Genomic DNA, 16,999 nt, shown 5'->3' with positions numbered 1-16,999 from the left:
AAAAATTATCAAAACCACAGGCATAACTGTATTTGATATTTTGTCACTTCCCACAACCCTAAGCGTGCTGCAAACGGTACGGTAAACTTGATCGCGTGTGGCGGGCGTTAATTATGTTAAGACATATCCCGCGACCTACAACCTCTTGTGCTGCCCACGCACGCGCTGTAATGAGCGCGCGGGGGTCCGCGGGGCGGGGAGGGTAGTTAGACAATTTTACAACTGCGCCGCTCCGTTTTTTGGGAGATCCGCGTCGCTAGGTGTGCTCAACAAGAACAAGTAACGTGACAGATGTGACAAAGCCTACTCAAGTATTTCCTTTTAACCGACTTGAAAATATATAGTTCTGTAATTCACGCGTAAGAGCGACTGTCGAGTTTCTTGCATGCTTTCCTTAGCAGAACCTGCCTTCCGTGATGAACTGGTGGTAGTCTTTACAAATAGTCGCACTTGACGTTTTAATATTGCTTGTAAACTAAGCCTTTTTTTAAAAATTTTTGAATTTAATGTATCTTGTTTGAATCAAAAAACAATACTTTACGATTTAATTATTTTAATTATTAAGAATTTTGCTAATATCCCGTGAAGAAACTTATCGCTGATAGGAACACGGTTAATATACCGTAGTGCTATTAATTTACAACCGCCTTAATTTGACATTTACCAGGTATAATTGCAGTCAAGCGTGCTTCGTTAATAAACATCTTTGGGTCATTTATGTACGAGCAGATAGTAACATAGTAGTTTTGAAACCTCGATATGCCTAACTGCCTGTCAAATCCCTACGAATACCTATTTCGTTGTACCCATTTTTTAAGAAATGTTTAAAAATATATAGTATTTTCCTTAAAGAAATGCCTACAGTATCTAGTTTCGGGTCTGTAGACATCATAATCTTTGCCAACATCTGTAGGTGAGTACAAATTTGCATATGTCGAAATAATTTAGGGGGCTACACACACTCGCGCCCGCTAATGTGTGCGTGCCAACTAAGAATAAGAAAATGTATAGATGCCAGTGGGAGAGCGATCAATGGAAAAATACATCGGGAAGAGTGAAATTATTTCCCTTAATAAGTTCTTCAGTGTTTTCCAAGTAAATTGGAATCATTATATTATTATTTATGTTTATTTGGGCTAACTAATGTTTGTTTGTTTGTACAAGTGTATTCAAATACGGCTTGATCAATGTTTGACCTCGGTGACTTAACATCGCATTTTGAGACAGGTTTTTATACTATAACTTTGACTTAGATTGCATCATCACTTACCATCAGGTGAGATTGTAGTTAAGGGCTAACTTGTAAAGAATAAAAGATAAAGAAAGATACTTAAACGTTCAATTAGTCAGAACGTCAAAACACCACGTTCTCGAGCCGCCAGTATCCAGCGGCTCCCTGTCATTCATGACGTCATCGTTCTACCTGGTGGGTTCGGTCATGACTGTGCTTTCCGGTGCAGGGTCGTTATTCAAGTATATTGGTACCTCGATGTCTATCTCTTCGAACTATGTGCTCCGCCCAATGCCACTTCAGCGTCGCGACTCGTTAAGTTATTTTATAATTGGCGACTTTAGTTATTCTGTGAAACTCCTCGTTTCTGGTTAAATCACATAAATATTTCGAGCATAGCTCGCTCCTTCCCCTGCTGTAAAAGATCCTTCTTAAGAGCCGTGATTGCCCAGTGGACCTCTGCCTACAATTCTGAGGGCGTAGGTTCAAATCCGGTCTGAGGCATGCACCTACAACTTTTCAGTTATGTGCATTATTTAAATTAAATTAAATATCATGTGTCTCAAACGGTGAAGAAAAAACATCATCAGGAACACTGCATACCCGAGAATTTTCCTAATTCTCTCCGTTTGTGAATTCTGCCAATCCGCATTAGGCCAGCGTGGTGGACTATTAGCAAACCACGCTTATTCTTAGAGGAGGCTTGTGGTCAGCTGTGAGCCGAATATGGGTTGTTGATAATAATGATGACTTGCAAGTCTTTTCTAGGAATTAGATGACCAAAGTTTATCTTGCAAACACAGCAAAGATTTCTCAGATTATCGTAGAAGGCATATCAAGACATATCTCTAGGCCAGAAAGACAAACATCGACAAATAGCGGCCAACATTCGCAAAATATTGCCCTCTCTTTCTCTAATCTTTTTTTTTCTCTTCACTAAACATGTCGTTAACGTTGTCTAGGCCTTCGCCGTTAAAACAATTAATTAAGGCAGGCTTAGTTAACAGGCACTTTTGAAACGTCAAGTTTGAAAATATGTAGAGACCACCGGTTGCAAAGGCGGTTTCAGCTGATAATTTGAAATGCAGAATGATCATCATCATTATCAACCCATATTCGGCTCACTACTGAGCTCGAGTTTCCTCTCAGAATTAGCAGGGTTAGGCCAATAGTCCACCACGCTGGCCAAATACCGATTGTCAGGCTTCACACGCAGAGAATTAAGAAAATTCTCTGCTATGTAGGTTTCCTCATGATGTTTTTCCTTCACCGTTTGAGACACGTGATATTTAATTTCATAAAATGGACCGGATTCGAACCTACGCCCTCCGAATCGTAGGCAGAGGTATTAACCACTGGGCTACTATGCAGAATGATAATAATAATTTATTTCAGCCTATTTTAACTGTCTACTGCATATGTAACTTAGACCGGCACACTGCACTAATACTGCTATTGGACTGGATCTACGGATAGCTTAAGGTCCGTTTATATCTAAAGACACAGTGCGTCACATACAAGTAGTGTGGCAGACACCATCTATTCACACTGCCCAGCAGGTACCTAGAGACATTTAAAGTCCTTTTTATGAAAGAAGTCCCCAGACGCGGCGCTAATGTCTTATTGGCGCTGATTGTCATTTGGTAATGGCGGTCTTATTGTCATTTGTGTAAGGCGCTGTCTATTTTAGTTCAGGTTTAAGCCAGCCTTCTTTCTGCGAATACTGGCCGGGCGCGGCCCGTGTCTGTCAACGTCTGCGGCCGCGTTACAATAAATACCTTAATAAACACTGTATACAAGAATATTATTTTGTCTGCCACGGCTCCTAAATGGACGACCGGTCGCCCATCGTATCCGTTACGTGACATGTAACAAAAATAAAGTAAACTAAGGGCAATAGGCGAGCACAGTATCATCCTCCGCGCGATAGAGGGATATAAAGATTTTTTAAATGGCTCACAACGGTAGATTAAAACCGCATTCCCTGACTATCGGCTTCTTCAACGCAGACGGGCTTTTCGATAAAATACTCGAGGGCAGCGAATGGTTAAAGTGCTCTACAAGGAAAGGGAGTGTGCCACCGTCAACTTCTCAACTATGTGCTGAGAAACCAAGGACCTTGTAATCCAAAGCCACAGAGGCTAACTACTGGATCATAAAGGCCATTTAAAAAAATAGTACTCATACTTACGTAATATTAAATATTTTAAACTATACATGTTACTAACGCGTCGAAACTGAGGCGACCCAAAGTGGCTAAATGTATTAATTTCATTTAATTGCATAGTAAACAACGAAAGTTATTTAAACAAAAAATACTTAAATGTCGTCTGAAATGTCAAGTTTTGTGTTCAGGAAGTGATAAGACTATAAATATATAATGTAAATAAAAACTAAATTGTGCATGTGTGCGCTGTGTGGAGTAACTAAATTCGGGACACTTTTTTCGGTATAAGAGGCATATAACATATCTATAGTATAAAATATCGTTATGTAATACCATGTATACAGTTAAACACATGACTACACTTGATTAAACACACACACATACATATACATATAGAATGTGATACGTAATTACATTAGAAATAACAACTGTATCAACTCATACGGAAGAATACAATTTTATCTCACAGCTGTTTTCAAATAACTAGGTGATACTCGTGAATACATTCGCATATTTAAAAAGAAACCACTGTAATATTAAGTGTCATGGCGATCATTTTCCACATAGCAATTGGTCGACCATATCTGCCTGGTCAGGCAATAATTATAACTATAAAAAACAGCTTGGATGATCTCTATCTCTACACTAATAAAATTATAAAAAAAGGAAAGTTTATATGTTTGTGTGTAACGAATAATTTCAAAAACTACTGGACCGATTTGAAATATTCTTTCACCAATAGGGATCTACATTAAGGAGTAACATCCTACTAATATTATAAACGCGAAACTTTATATGGATGTTTGTTACTCTTTAACGCCGCAACTACTGAACCGATTTGGCTGAAATTTAAAACAAAGATAGATAATACTCTGGATTAACACATAGGCTTATTTTCATCCCGGAAAAATCCATGGGTCCCGCAGGATTTGTGAAAAACTGAAATCCACTATACTGGCTGAGCCGTGTAAGAGCCGTGGATATGACCTCTGCCTCCGATTCCGGAGGGTGTGGGTTCAAATCCGGTCCGGGGCATGCACCTCCAACTTTTCAGTTGTGTGCGTTTTAAGAAATTAAATATCACGCGTCTCAACCGGTGAAGGAAAGACATCGTGAGGAAACCTGCATACCAGAGAATTATCTTAATTCTCTGCGTGTGTGAAGTCTGCCAATCCGCATTGGGCCAGCGTGGTGGACTATTGGCCTAACCCCTCTCATTATGAGAGGAGACTCGAGCTCAGCAGTGAGCCGAATATGGGTTGATGACTATACTGGCTATACTATTATCTAGTACTTTTACGAGAGTGCGAACTACGCGGCTGAAACTGCGAATTTCTGCTATTACTGTATAATATAGATGATACCACTAACCATCAGGTGTATTTGTGGACCAGCGGCAAGCATATTTTAATTTACAAAAAAGCATCCCTGACGTGGATCGCAATATTTTCTTCCCGTTTATAAGTCCTCCTAAAGTGTATTGTTATTGAGATTAAATACCATCAAAAGGTCGAATCAGTTCACTAGTTTCAGAAACTATTATTATTTCGTCTATAAAATACCAGTATTAAAAAAACTTTTATGAGTACATAATGATGTTCGGCACAGTAATATCAGGTATTTACTTATTTTATTTTTGTTTCAGATTTTTCGAGCTCGAGACAATAAACAAAAGGTAAGTATGTAAATCATAGTAGGCATTTTAAGTGTAGACTAGTTATTATGCATTAAATAAAACTGTTAAGGAACCAATACTTTTCAAACAACATTAACTGGTACTATTATATCACATTAATACAGATCTCAACAGATCTAATTATTTTGTCTGCTGTCGGCTAGTTTGTCATCATCAAAACCTAAGTAGGCTTTTTCCCAAAGCAATCTGTCACCAATCGTCGTCGAGATATGTCTTCGAGTGGGTTAACGCTTTCCTTCAAGGTTCTTGAGGTGAGATTCAGTCCTGGATTAGCCGTTAAACTATTTAAGCAATTGCTTAAGGCATCTCGTCTAAGGGGCACCAGAGACAATCGAAAAAAAAATATAAAACCCTTCGAAAAGTCCAAAAAACTTTAAATCATGTTGTGCCAACTCCATCTAGCATAGGATAGCCGAAAGAACAAAACAATGACGCGTTTTTTATTTTATTCTTTGTAACTACAATACTTACCAGTGCCCAGTGGATATGACCTCTGCCATGGGGAATGCACCTCCAACTTTTCATTTATGTGCATTTTAAGAAATTTAATATCATATGTCTCAAACGGTGAAGGAAAAACATCGTGAGGAAACCTACATACTTGAGAATTTTCTTAATTCTCTAGGTGAGTGAAGTCTACCAAACCGCATTGGGCGAGCGTGATGGACTATTGGCCTAACCTCTCTTAATCTAAGTGGAGAATTGAGCTCAGCAGTGAGCCGAATATGGGATGATAACGAATAACCAAGAGCCCTGTAGCTTTAGAATACATTGTCAGGAGTTTCAAATAATGAAATTTAGAAACGTCTAAGCTCATGTGATTATGGCCAACTACTTTAGAAAACATGGTCCTTAGTCATGAGATTGTTCATGTACTTAATATAACTTATTTCATTACTACTTACTTAGTTTGCCAAATACAAGTAAGGCTTCTTAAGGCTTTTTATTTTTGATCGTAATGTCTTCTTAAATCTAAAAAGCATATTTTCCAATTATAAAAACGCTATAGCGGAAAATCAAGTAGATGAGTCAATAGGTTAAAATGATAATTAATTAAGATTTTTTTTCCAAAAAAAAAAAAAAGAAACCTCCACAGCGTCATCAAATTTTATATGTATGGCCAAATAAATATATACAAGCGTGTCTCGCCTACGCGATAAAAAGAGATAAAACGATGGCCGGCCAATTCAATATGAAAAGCAGCGCATTTTTCCACCAATCGGGGGAATTATTGGAAAAACTAGCAAATGAATTTATTATGCCCACCGAGGACACCGCCCCCCTCTCCCGTCCGCCGCTCGCTCATTACTGCTATGGTAAGGGTTAAGCATTTTTTGTACAACAATAAGGAAATAAGGAAGTTGTCACATGTGTTTAAAAACTTTTCCCACGCGTTTTAAGTAGGTTTATTCTTTATGGTTTTGAATATGAAATGCAAGATATTCTGTAAAAAAAACTGTCTCAAGTAATTTTATGCTATTTTACCCCCACTGACAGTTCCAGTTGTCGATGTCGTTGATAATGATCGTTATAGAAAACATTACAAAACCCGCCAACCCGCATTTAAGCAGTGCGTTGGGTCTATAAAGAGGCAGACCTATCCTAGTAGTGGACAATTTTAATAGCCTGATAATAATTATAATACCTACTTTTTGACTCGTTATTTAACTATTTATTTCAGAGGCTACCAGACTTCATTGTTATTAGGGTATGAGTGGTCCACTCCTTAGTTATCTAATTATGGATTTTTGCAAATGCATCAACTTTATAACTCAATCAAAAACTAAAAACATTTGAAGTTATACACACTTTTTTTTATATTATTTTATTTTATTAAAAGTTATTATAAAATGAGAAATTTCCTCATCTTAATAGCTATAGAAATCATGCTCAAGTATCATAGTGGCAAAATGCCGACTGCATTTCCGTTAGACGAATTTATCGTTATCCAAGCTGATGCAAAAAATGAGTCAGCCCTTATGTCACCAGTCGAGGCAACTGCAGCACCGCGATGATAATATTAAGAGTTCTCATTTGACACAACGACTCGAGCCCAAGGGTCTCCACAGCAAAGGGAACAAATAATAATATGCTTCCGACGGACCTTTTTCCTTTTGGGCCACGGTGGCCAATCTCATGGTGAGACTAACCATGTACGCAGGAGATGTTATAGTGGACAATTGTGTGCGCGCAAGCACAGGTGCATTCTCATTCCGACGAACGGCAGACCGACACGATTGGTGAGAGATCAGGCGCAGGACCGAAGGCTTTACGTGCTCTCCGAGGCACGGGAGTGTACTACCACCAACAAACTTCCCAACTCCAGGCTGCTATTAAGATTTTTCTTGTGAGAAAAATCCCAATATATTATTTTTTGTGTCCGTAGCCGAACCAGCTTACCACGGGACCAATGATACAGGGAACAAATATGTAACTCTCAGCGTCCAGAAAGACATGCTTGTACCACTTACAGGTGTCCGCTTTATCAGCTGCGGCTCCGGTCTTGACTCCCTATATACGACATACGATACGACAGCCAATGTGTCAACGCAAGTAGGGTCTCACATTAGGGCCCATCCCTATAATTTCCCCGGAAACCAGCATCAATCAATCATCAGATGTCTTACTGTCATATGACATATTGTTGGCAAGATTACACAGCTCATACACCTATCATCAATACGGAGAGTTGTCTCTGTAATAGGCCGTTCACAAAAATGTTGATGACACTCGTAGAGTATCCCTCATATATAATACATAACCTTAATCAAGCGAGATTAGGGTTATGTATTGACTCTACGAATATTCGTACTCTCACTGTATTAGCATGATGGGTTGAAATTCTAATACCTCTTTCATACTATCTTATTAATATATCTAATCAATGTAAAGTTCATAGTTTTAAGTTCTTGACGTTACACCATGTTTATCACATTTTTTTTGAAATGACATGCAATGAGTTGCTCAAAAACTTAATCCTACTTATATTTTACATTTATAATGAGTAAGAATACAACAGGAAACTTAACTACCTTTTCCTAATAACTATACAAATCATGGCCACGTGGAATGGTGACAAGAAAACTGGCTGCGTGTCCAGGATGCCAGGATGCTCTTTTGCTCGAAAAATGAGCCAGCCCTTCTGTCACCGGCCGAGGCAACTAGCCGCGGTGAAATAGTTCGGAGATTTTTTTGGTACTGCGTCTCCATACCATACCATACCATAGCCCAATGGTCTCCATGGCAAAAGGAACAAAAATGTAACTCTCAGTCAGAGTAGCAGCAGAGTTTACTTGTGCCACTTACCGGCTTCAGCTTGCTTCAGGCTCCTGGTCTTGATTCTAAGTTTATTCTAGATTCTGAGTCAATTTACTTAACAGTCCAAAAAATAAAGGGGCTGATGACGTGCAGAGCTGACGCCTACCAGGTCATGGCTATTGCTCTTAGCATGCCATAAATCATAAGCATACAAATTTCTAACCTTACAGGGAGACCGTTACTCCCAGGGTTCACTAGCTCTTGGACTAATACCGATGGTTAACTAGTTGCTTCCGCACACATAATAATACTGTCAGTAAATCAGGGTAAGGTAAAGTCGTACCACAGCGTAAGAAATATTTGAAAAGGCCAATATGGATGACCATGCCGTTATAATAAGCTGATAATGCTGAAGATTATGATTTCCTCAGGGTACAACTTAAGAAACCATTCTCTACTTTATTGCGTGGGTAGGGTCATCAACGGAAATTTTAGGTAGTATGAAATTCACTAGGACGGCTATTCTCTAACAATGTATTGTATAACTCGTAAGTGCGAGTTTCGAATTTACCTATATCTTTCTCTGTTTAACACGATACTATAGAATGAGATAGATAGCGGTGAATACGAAACTCGCGCTTGCGAGTTATACAAAACATAGTTAGAGAATATCTGTGCAGAATAGCCAAGGTAAGATAGAATTTCATATTTTTAGTTAAAAAAAATTTTACTCTCCAACATAATATACCATAACCTATCTTGATTAGTACTGTTTACCAACAAACAAATTGAAAATGAGGGTATAAACCACTAGTCATTTCACAGCTAATTATAATTATAATTAACTTGTTCTTAAATTAAAGAAAATGAATTTGATTTATAAGCTTAGAACAATTAGATATGGTTAATATATTTTACATAACATTTTATAACCAAACGAAACATAATTTAAAATAAATAGGTTATGCAATGACATGCGTTTTCTACCTTAATTTCGTTTTCTACCTTAATTACCTTAATGTTAGCAAACAGTATTCATCAAGAAAGGCTGTAGAGAAACAATGCATCTCATCGGCAGTTTTCACATTAGATGGGATCGCGCCAGAACGCAAGTGCAGTTTTTCCAACCCCTAATCACAGTCTACGCGGCGTAGTATCGAAACGCTACATCATTTGGAGCTACGGTTGTGCCGATAAATGAATAAAGTGACTAACCATGCATAATGGTAATTAAATAAATTGTATTCAGTAAACTTTAGCAAATGTAGCGCATTTTTTGTATACTTACTTCCTAATATTTAAATTTTACTTGATCTTCATGTATGTAGGTGTACAAACAAAGTGTAACTAAATAGACACTGATAGAACAAACACTGATTTGTCATTGTAGTAAAAAAATTACAATTCTAGCATAAACTGTAAAATTATAAATGATTACTTGTATTATCAGACGCCCTGCAGTTTCTGTTTTCGTAAGAATACTGTGTTATTATATGGCCTATGTTACTCGATAAAAATATAGTTTTCTAATGGTAAAATATTTTTTTTAATCAGTTTCTTTTGAGTTAAATTGTAGCAAATAAATAATCAAATCTCAACTCTTTACGCTTTCAAATTGATCAGTAGGTAATAAACAGCAAAGCAGCAGGTATATAATATGGTTTTTGTTTTTTGCGTTTTAGTTTAGTCGGTACGTTTTATGTTTTTGAAGTCGGTTTTTCAAAAATTTTGGTAGGGTAGGAGTAGGTTAGGGGTAGTAACATAATAAAACATACTCGTAACTGTAAAACAATTTATTAATTTATTTGGACTACCAACAAAATCATACGTAAGAACTAAATTGTCTTAAAAACTAGGGTAGTACAAAACTTAATGGTAGCCACATCATCAGCACAAAGGATAGGTCGTATCATGTAAAATTAATAGTTGAGAATTTATGTAATATAATGAAATTTATATATCTTTTAATTTTTAATATAGTTACGTCATAATAATTAACGAATGCATTTTACGAATCGAAGTCTTTCACGGAACCCAGTGCTCGCAAGTGTCTCGCTAACCGAAGTTTCCCGATCGAGTTAACCCGGATACACCACAAGTTAAACCCTAATCAAAAACAAACATTCCGTGACTGTGCCGATACGGCTGTCATCGCAAATCATCCGACGATGTACCTCGGCGAAACAACAAAAAAAACCGTACCAAATAACCTCGTATTGTTTCTACTAATAAAAACTTCTAATAAACATGCAACTAAGCTTCGAGCTTCCGGCAAATAAAACATAAAAATATATCCTATTTTCATAGGGCGGGGGTGGTAAACCTCCCCGCGGGGTATGGAACCCCCCCATCTGCGCAAAAACCCAAAAACATCGAAATGAAAATGAGTGTAGCAGGGAGGCAGGGAGTCTGTGTTGGTAATTCATTTTTAACATTAAGTTTGTGTGGGTTTTTAAAGTACAGTCGATCGCATTATGCTAATGTGTAGTTGAAGTATTGTCTCTAGTGACTGCCGGTGCCTCTGGTGAAGCCTTTGATGCTAATCATTAATTATTAATTAGCTTGATTGTACTAATTGCGATACGATTTGAAAAGTTAAGTTTTGCAACTTATCACATTTTTTTTATAATTATGTAAAAGTGCAATTCAAACACATAACGAACATTAGCTCTAAATATATAAGTAGACTTGTAATAAATAATTATTGACTTTAATAAAAAAAAGAGTATTAAAAATTTTAGCTCTTAAATTATGGTTAGCTTTCGAACTAATTGTTTCTTTATTTTCTGATTTTATTTAATGGATAATGAACAGAGAGTATCTAGATTTAACCACCGTTCGATCTAACTTTAACCTAATTTTTTTATTCTGAACAGGAAAAAACGGAATATTGTCTTGTTTAAAAACATTAATCAAATTAGATAACACTGCGGAGTTGCGATAGGTACCTCAGAACTATTCCAAAGAAGGTTATCAATATTACCTAATATCGACGTTTGTATCGAACCTATTAGGTTAGTCAGAATTTTATCATAACAAGTCTTATTGGCTTTTTTATTTTTCATTTTCCTCAAGCCGTAAAAATATTTAATCACTTACTTTTGTTTTGTTTTTTAAGTTAAATTAATTAAGATTTTTTATTTGTTATTACGTTAAACATAATTTACTCGTATTTTACATAAAAGTATAAGTTAGTTGCCGATTCAATGTAAGAAACATATTTAGAATGTCAATCTAAGCACATTAAGCGGATTCAAGTGTTTATATGAGAACTACAATGCCCAATACAAAGTTTATATAGTACTATCGGACGCCCGCGACTTCGCCTGCATTGAAACGCTGACATTCGTTATTATACTATACGTATAAACCTTCCTATTAAATCACTCTATTGATAAAAACCGTATTTAAGTCAGTTAGCGTAGGTTAAAAGATTTAAGCGTAAAAACGGCTGGTAGCGACTTAGTTTTATACTGAGTTGAGATTAAATCATCTAGTTAGTTTAACTGCATCGACCGCATCGTAGACTACTACGACCGTAGGCGGTTTGCGTAGACGCATTTCAAACTTGCAACGAGTTGTATAGCTTCACCATTTATATGATGTTTTAATTACAAATTACTCTAATGGTAAGTATACTATGGAAATATACTCGATTTCAACTAAAAAGTAACGATAAATAGTATTTTTTTATAAATAATAATTAATGAGTAAGTAGGCCTAATATAATAATGAGGCCGAGTGTACTCGACGCGAATTCGCATTGTGCCCCTACACGCACACGAACATGCGTGAACATAAAACGCAATTTTGTATTAGATTTAATTTGCTCACATACACATACGCAGCGAACGCGCCTCCTGCACGGAAGTACTTTCCTCCGCACAAATTGATTGCGATCGTCGACGAAAAGACGAATTTCAAATGGCTAAATAAGTTTTTTTGTACAAAGTAGTTAGTTCTACTTCTGCTGAACAAGTGAGTAGTTGTCGAGTATCATTTGGCGTGCTAAGTAAGCTAGTTCGTGTGAGGTCTCGTAGAGCAGTGTCTCAGCAGGCGAGCACGTGCGCTGCAAAGAAGTCGGAAGTGCATGCGTGTAACTATCGGGATAGTTGGTCGGCGGCGGCCGGCGGCGGCGGAGCGTCGGCCTTTCGCCGCGGCGCCTCGCCGACGAGTGAGCGCCCGATTTAAAAACTATACGAACTCACTCCGCGCAGAGCACCACCGTAATACCACCCCCCGCGTAATGATTTTTTGGCGATGAATTTATATTCGCGCGCGAGCGGTGCCACTTTTTCGACCCCCCCGCTACCCAACCCCCCGCTCATTAACGCAACCCAGATATGCAATTCTGATCTTTGACGAGGAGGCTGTAGTGTCGGCGGGCGCCTCGACGGGAGAGGTGCCCCGTTTTGTTTTTTCCCGCCCGGCTTCATTATTGATGGCATCGGGACGGTAATGCGGAAGCATGTGTGAACGTTTCATTACAAAAGGTGGACGCGGCTCGTGTTAATATTGCAGACCGGCCGGACCCGACCGGACGGGTGGACGCTTCCAAAAAAAAATATATAATAATAAGCCGAATTAAAAAAAATAAATAATGAGCTATTAAATTTTTAGCGATTTCGGTTTTCGGTGCGCGGTGCCGAAGTTCTGGCAAAGTTGGCGAAGTTTATCACGTGTGTGGCGCGCGCGTGACGGATTGGCCGGCCGGCCTGCGTTCCATTGGACAGCGCTGCCTCCGCCCGAGCCGACTTCTGGGATTTTGTCAACACACGGGTTAAGTTTGGTAGTTTGTTTATCCGGCCCGCGCCCGGACATTGACTCGCAGTGACTTTGTTGATGTTTTGTTGATTGTTTTGTTGAACTGCGCCAAATGCTCCAGCCGCTACACCAGGTAAGTGTATTTAACACATAACTATTTGCAAGGCTACGGTGGACGCAGATCTTCTGGACCATTCCTGAAAATTACAAACTTCTTTAAACTTTATTGAATTAATTTATGACTCTATATTTAAAAAAGTTTTATAAACTTAAAAAATTTATTCCTGTGAATATTTACGATATTTCGCACAATATCGTAATATCTAGTTCAAACGATTGACGTGTAATATATTTCCGAAATGATAATAATTGCGAAACTATTAGACGGTAGTACTTCTGAAAGTATTTATATACTCTAGAAACTAGATTCTGAAGAATTAACTTTAATAAACTAATTAAACAAAAAATGTAAATTATTTTATTAATACTAACTGAGAAAAGAAATTAAATAGCTGATGCTAAGTTGTTAAGATTTTAAACCTTAAAATTTTTGTGTAACTCTAATTTAGTCAGTCATTTATGAGATACACCAATGATTTTTTTTTATTTACGGGAAAAACAAAAAACCTATTATTAAACATAAGAAAAAAATATTGTAATATCTTGGTCTCTCCCCAAATTTAGTTCCCATTATAATATAAATTAAATAATTTACTTAGAAACTATCATAATTTGCTCATGTACAAAAAATGTTATAAGAATGATAAAAATATTAAAAAAGGAGTCTTAAATGAAAATTAAATAATATTACTATTATTATTTATTTATCACTTTTCCGTCTTAATTAATTTTTCTTTAACTTTTTTCTCTAACCTAAATAATAAAGCAAGTTATTGACAAACCTAACAATTTGTATTTACTGTATTAACTAATTTATAATGTTAAGCCCTATAAAATTAAATTGTAAATCAATGTTTGTCTAACCTGCGTGTTGGGTCAAATCTCTAGATCTCTCCAAACGTGTGCCCAACAGTGGGACGAGCTGCAGTGGGACTGCGGAACCCTCACAATTTAAAATGTCCTTTAACTCGCATCAAATTTGTATCACTCGGGTTTGAACTTGATTTTTATCTATCCCTAACAATTAGCGGATCCCTTTACGCACTATTATAATGTAAATGTGCTTGGACAGACAGACGTTGTCCGAGGGTCCAGCTAAGCTGCAAGTGCGTCCACAGCTCCACATTAGACATTCTTGCATAAGTAATGACCTCTGTAGAGCAATAACCGATGCACAAAATACTTGAATACGAATAGAATGTTTTTCAACTAGACGTATCTATTGGGGTCGTTGACAAATGATTCGAATTTTGAAAAATGTAACCGGAAGCGGTTAGCGTTTCCGCACTGTGTGAATTTGTTCCGATTTTTTTTTTATCATTTCAAGCGAGTGTAGTAAATAATTTGAATGACAATAGATGTTTTTGTTATTTTAGTTTGAGTTTGAATTTGGGATTAATGTAATCCCACGAGAAAAAATATTCTTATGAGTAATTGTACCTACTTGTTTATTGAAATATTTATATTATAAATAAGAAAATAAACGTGGGTTTAAAACAATTTGCTATGTTCGTATAAAATAAAAAAAAAGTTATGGGATTGATCACATCACGATTAATTTATTTAATTTATTAACGACAAAGATGCTTGAAGACAATTGGGTCGGCTTTAATTTTCACAGAGGAAGTAAAATTAATTATTTCATGTATTGAAAATTTCGAGAATGATGTTTTTTAAAAGGTCTATTGCCTCAACAGAATCTACATTCCAGACAGGTGGTAATCTTTACAAATAGTTAAAGTTGATGATTTAAAAGTCTTTAACTTAAGCTTACTTGAACTAATTTTGATTTTTTGAAGGCCTCCGTGGCGCAGTGATATGCGCGGTGGATTTAAAAAACGCAGTTCCTGGGTTCGATCCCCGGCTGAGCAGATTGAGATTTTCTTAATTGGTCCAGGTCTGGCTGGTCGGAAGCTTCGGCCGTGGCTAGTTACCACCCTACCGGCAAAGAAGTACCGCCAAACGATTTAGTGTTTCGGTACGATGCCGTGTAGAAACCGAAAAGTGGATTTTCATCCTCCTCCTAACAAGTTAGCCCGCTTCCATCTTAGATGACATCACTTACCATCAGGTGAGATGTAGTCAAGGGCTAACTTGTAAGGAATAATAATCTTTATAACATAAAACTAGATATAATTAAATAGTATATTTAAAGACATATTTCATTCATTTTTATTTTAACACAAAATTACTAAGTCGACTTTTATGAAAATGAAATGGGACTAATCTGGAAGTATTCTCTTTGAAACAAAAAAAGAATTTTCAAAATTATGTCGAAGTTATAAGGTAACAAACATTTAAAAATCAACGTACGCGTCGCATCGACAACCTCCTCCTTTTTGAAGTCGGTTAAAAAAATAAATGAATAATTGAAATTATTTTGATTTTTTCAATACAATAGTAATACAAATCAAAGTTCGTCGTCCAGTAGGAGCTAGACGCCCATGCAGTGCGAGGTCTGCGATCGCTTGCAGCATCGCTTGCACCCCTCGCGACCATTGTGAACAGGTTCACTAGTTTGTACTAACTTGCCCTTTTTTGATGCTAATTTTTGGCAGTTGGGCGATTTTTTCCGCGCAAACTCAAGCACTTTAGTTCTACGTGTTTATAGAATGAATTAAAATTTAGCAGACATATTATATTTTATAAGGTGCTAGAATGGCGACCTCGCACTGGAAATTGCAGTAGGTCGACCCCCCCACAAGGTGAACCGAGGATATCCAGCGAGTTGCAGGGAGCCGCTGGATGCTGGTGGCTCGTGACACGTTCTTGGAAGTCATGTCCAGCAGTGGACGTCTATCTGCTGATAATGACGATGATGATGATTATATTTAATTGTTTTTTTTTTTTATTATTTTGAAGTTAGTCATTGACTGCAATCTCACTTGATCTGACGTTAAAACGCTTGGCGGTATGTCTTTGCCGGTTGGTGGTAACTAGCCACGGCTGAAGCCTTCTATCAGCTAGACCTGGACCAGATAAGAAAATGGCAATTAGCCCAGCCAAGGATTGAACCCAGGACCTCCGTCTTGGAAATCCACTGCACATATGTAACATCTATATATTTTACTAGCTGAACCGATGAATATTCAGTTCTTCCACATAAATTTCTTGATTTAAAAATTGAAGGGTTAGGGAAGAGAAGGGAAACTAAATTAGTATCAATAATAATTAGAAAGACGATTAGTCACGAAAATTTTAGTTGGATATAGACCGACGGAGTTTATATGTGTGTGTATTTAGTAATCTATATTATATGCTATTGTAAAATGATTCGCGGCTGTACAAACATAATACGTGTTACTACAGTTTTATTGTAATACATTTTAGAGTAATTTATTCTAAATAATATCAAGAAATGACCTTTTTTTTCATTTTATTTATAACAGATATACTCCGTGGACGAATTGTGGTGTAAGGATGTTGTAAATATGAAAGGACTTACGAGTATATTATGTTGGAATTAACGTAAATTACATTTATCTTTGTGTATTTTCAAATATTTTATTTGTAATTTTTCAAAAGAAGCGATTCCATTAATCTATATACTTATTAAGCTAAAATAATATTTGGGCACTACATAGTGTGACCTATATTACCAGAAATTAAATTTTAAATTGGAATAAAATACTGGTATTTGTAAAATTTGTAAATAAAAACATTATAATTAAAATATGTTTAAGGATTCTTGCTTCCAGAACCGTATTTTTCAGAGCAGAACTAGAAAAAAATAACGATAAGCGACTAAAAGGATTCAAAAATA

The 16,999-nt window shown here is 36.8% G+C and overlaps 2 protein-coding genes across 11 annotated transcripts in view; both read left to right on the top strand.

The window, feature by feature from the left end:
* LOC112046466 (rab GTPase-binding effector protein 1) overlaps positions 1-16,999 on the top strand; it is a 449,904-nt gene that overhangs the window by 159,446 nt on the left and 273,459 nt on the right. The window lies entirely within an intron of this gene.
* LOC112046462 (broad-complex core protein isoforms 1/2/3/4/5) overlaps positions 1-16,999 on the top strand; it is a 141,769-nt gene that overhangs the window by 78,552 nt on the left and 46,218 nt on the right. For all 10 annotated transcript variants that reach the window (XR_008251470.1, XM_052885671.1, XM_052885673.1 and 7 more), the window contains one exon: positions 5,044-5,073. The gene's annotated coding sequence lies outside the window, so the exon portion shown is untranslated. The remainder of the gene's footprint in view (positions 1-5,043; positions 5,074-16,999) is intronic.

This window comes from Bicyclus anynana, chromosome 14, assembly GCF_947172395.1.
Source record: "Bicyclus anynana chromosome 14, ilBicAnyn1.1, whole genome shotgun sequence".
NCBI classification, from domain to species: domain Eukaryota; kingdom Metazoa; phylum Arthropoda; class Insecta; order Lepidoptera; family Nymphalidae; genus Bicyclus; species Bicyclus anynana.
This window is presented reverse-complemented; position numbering and strand designations above follow the sequence as displayed.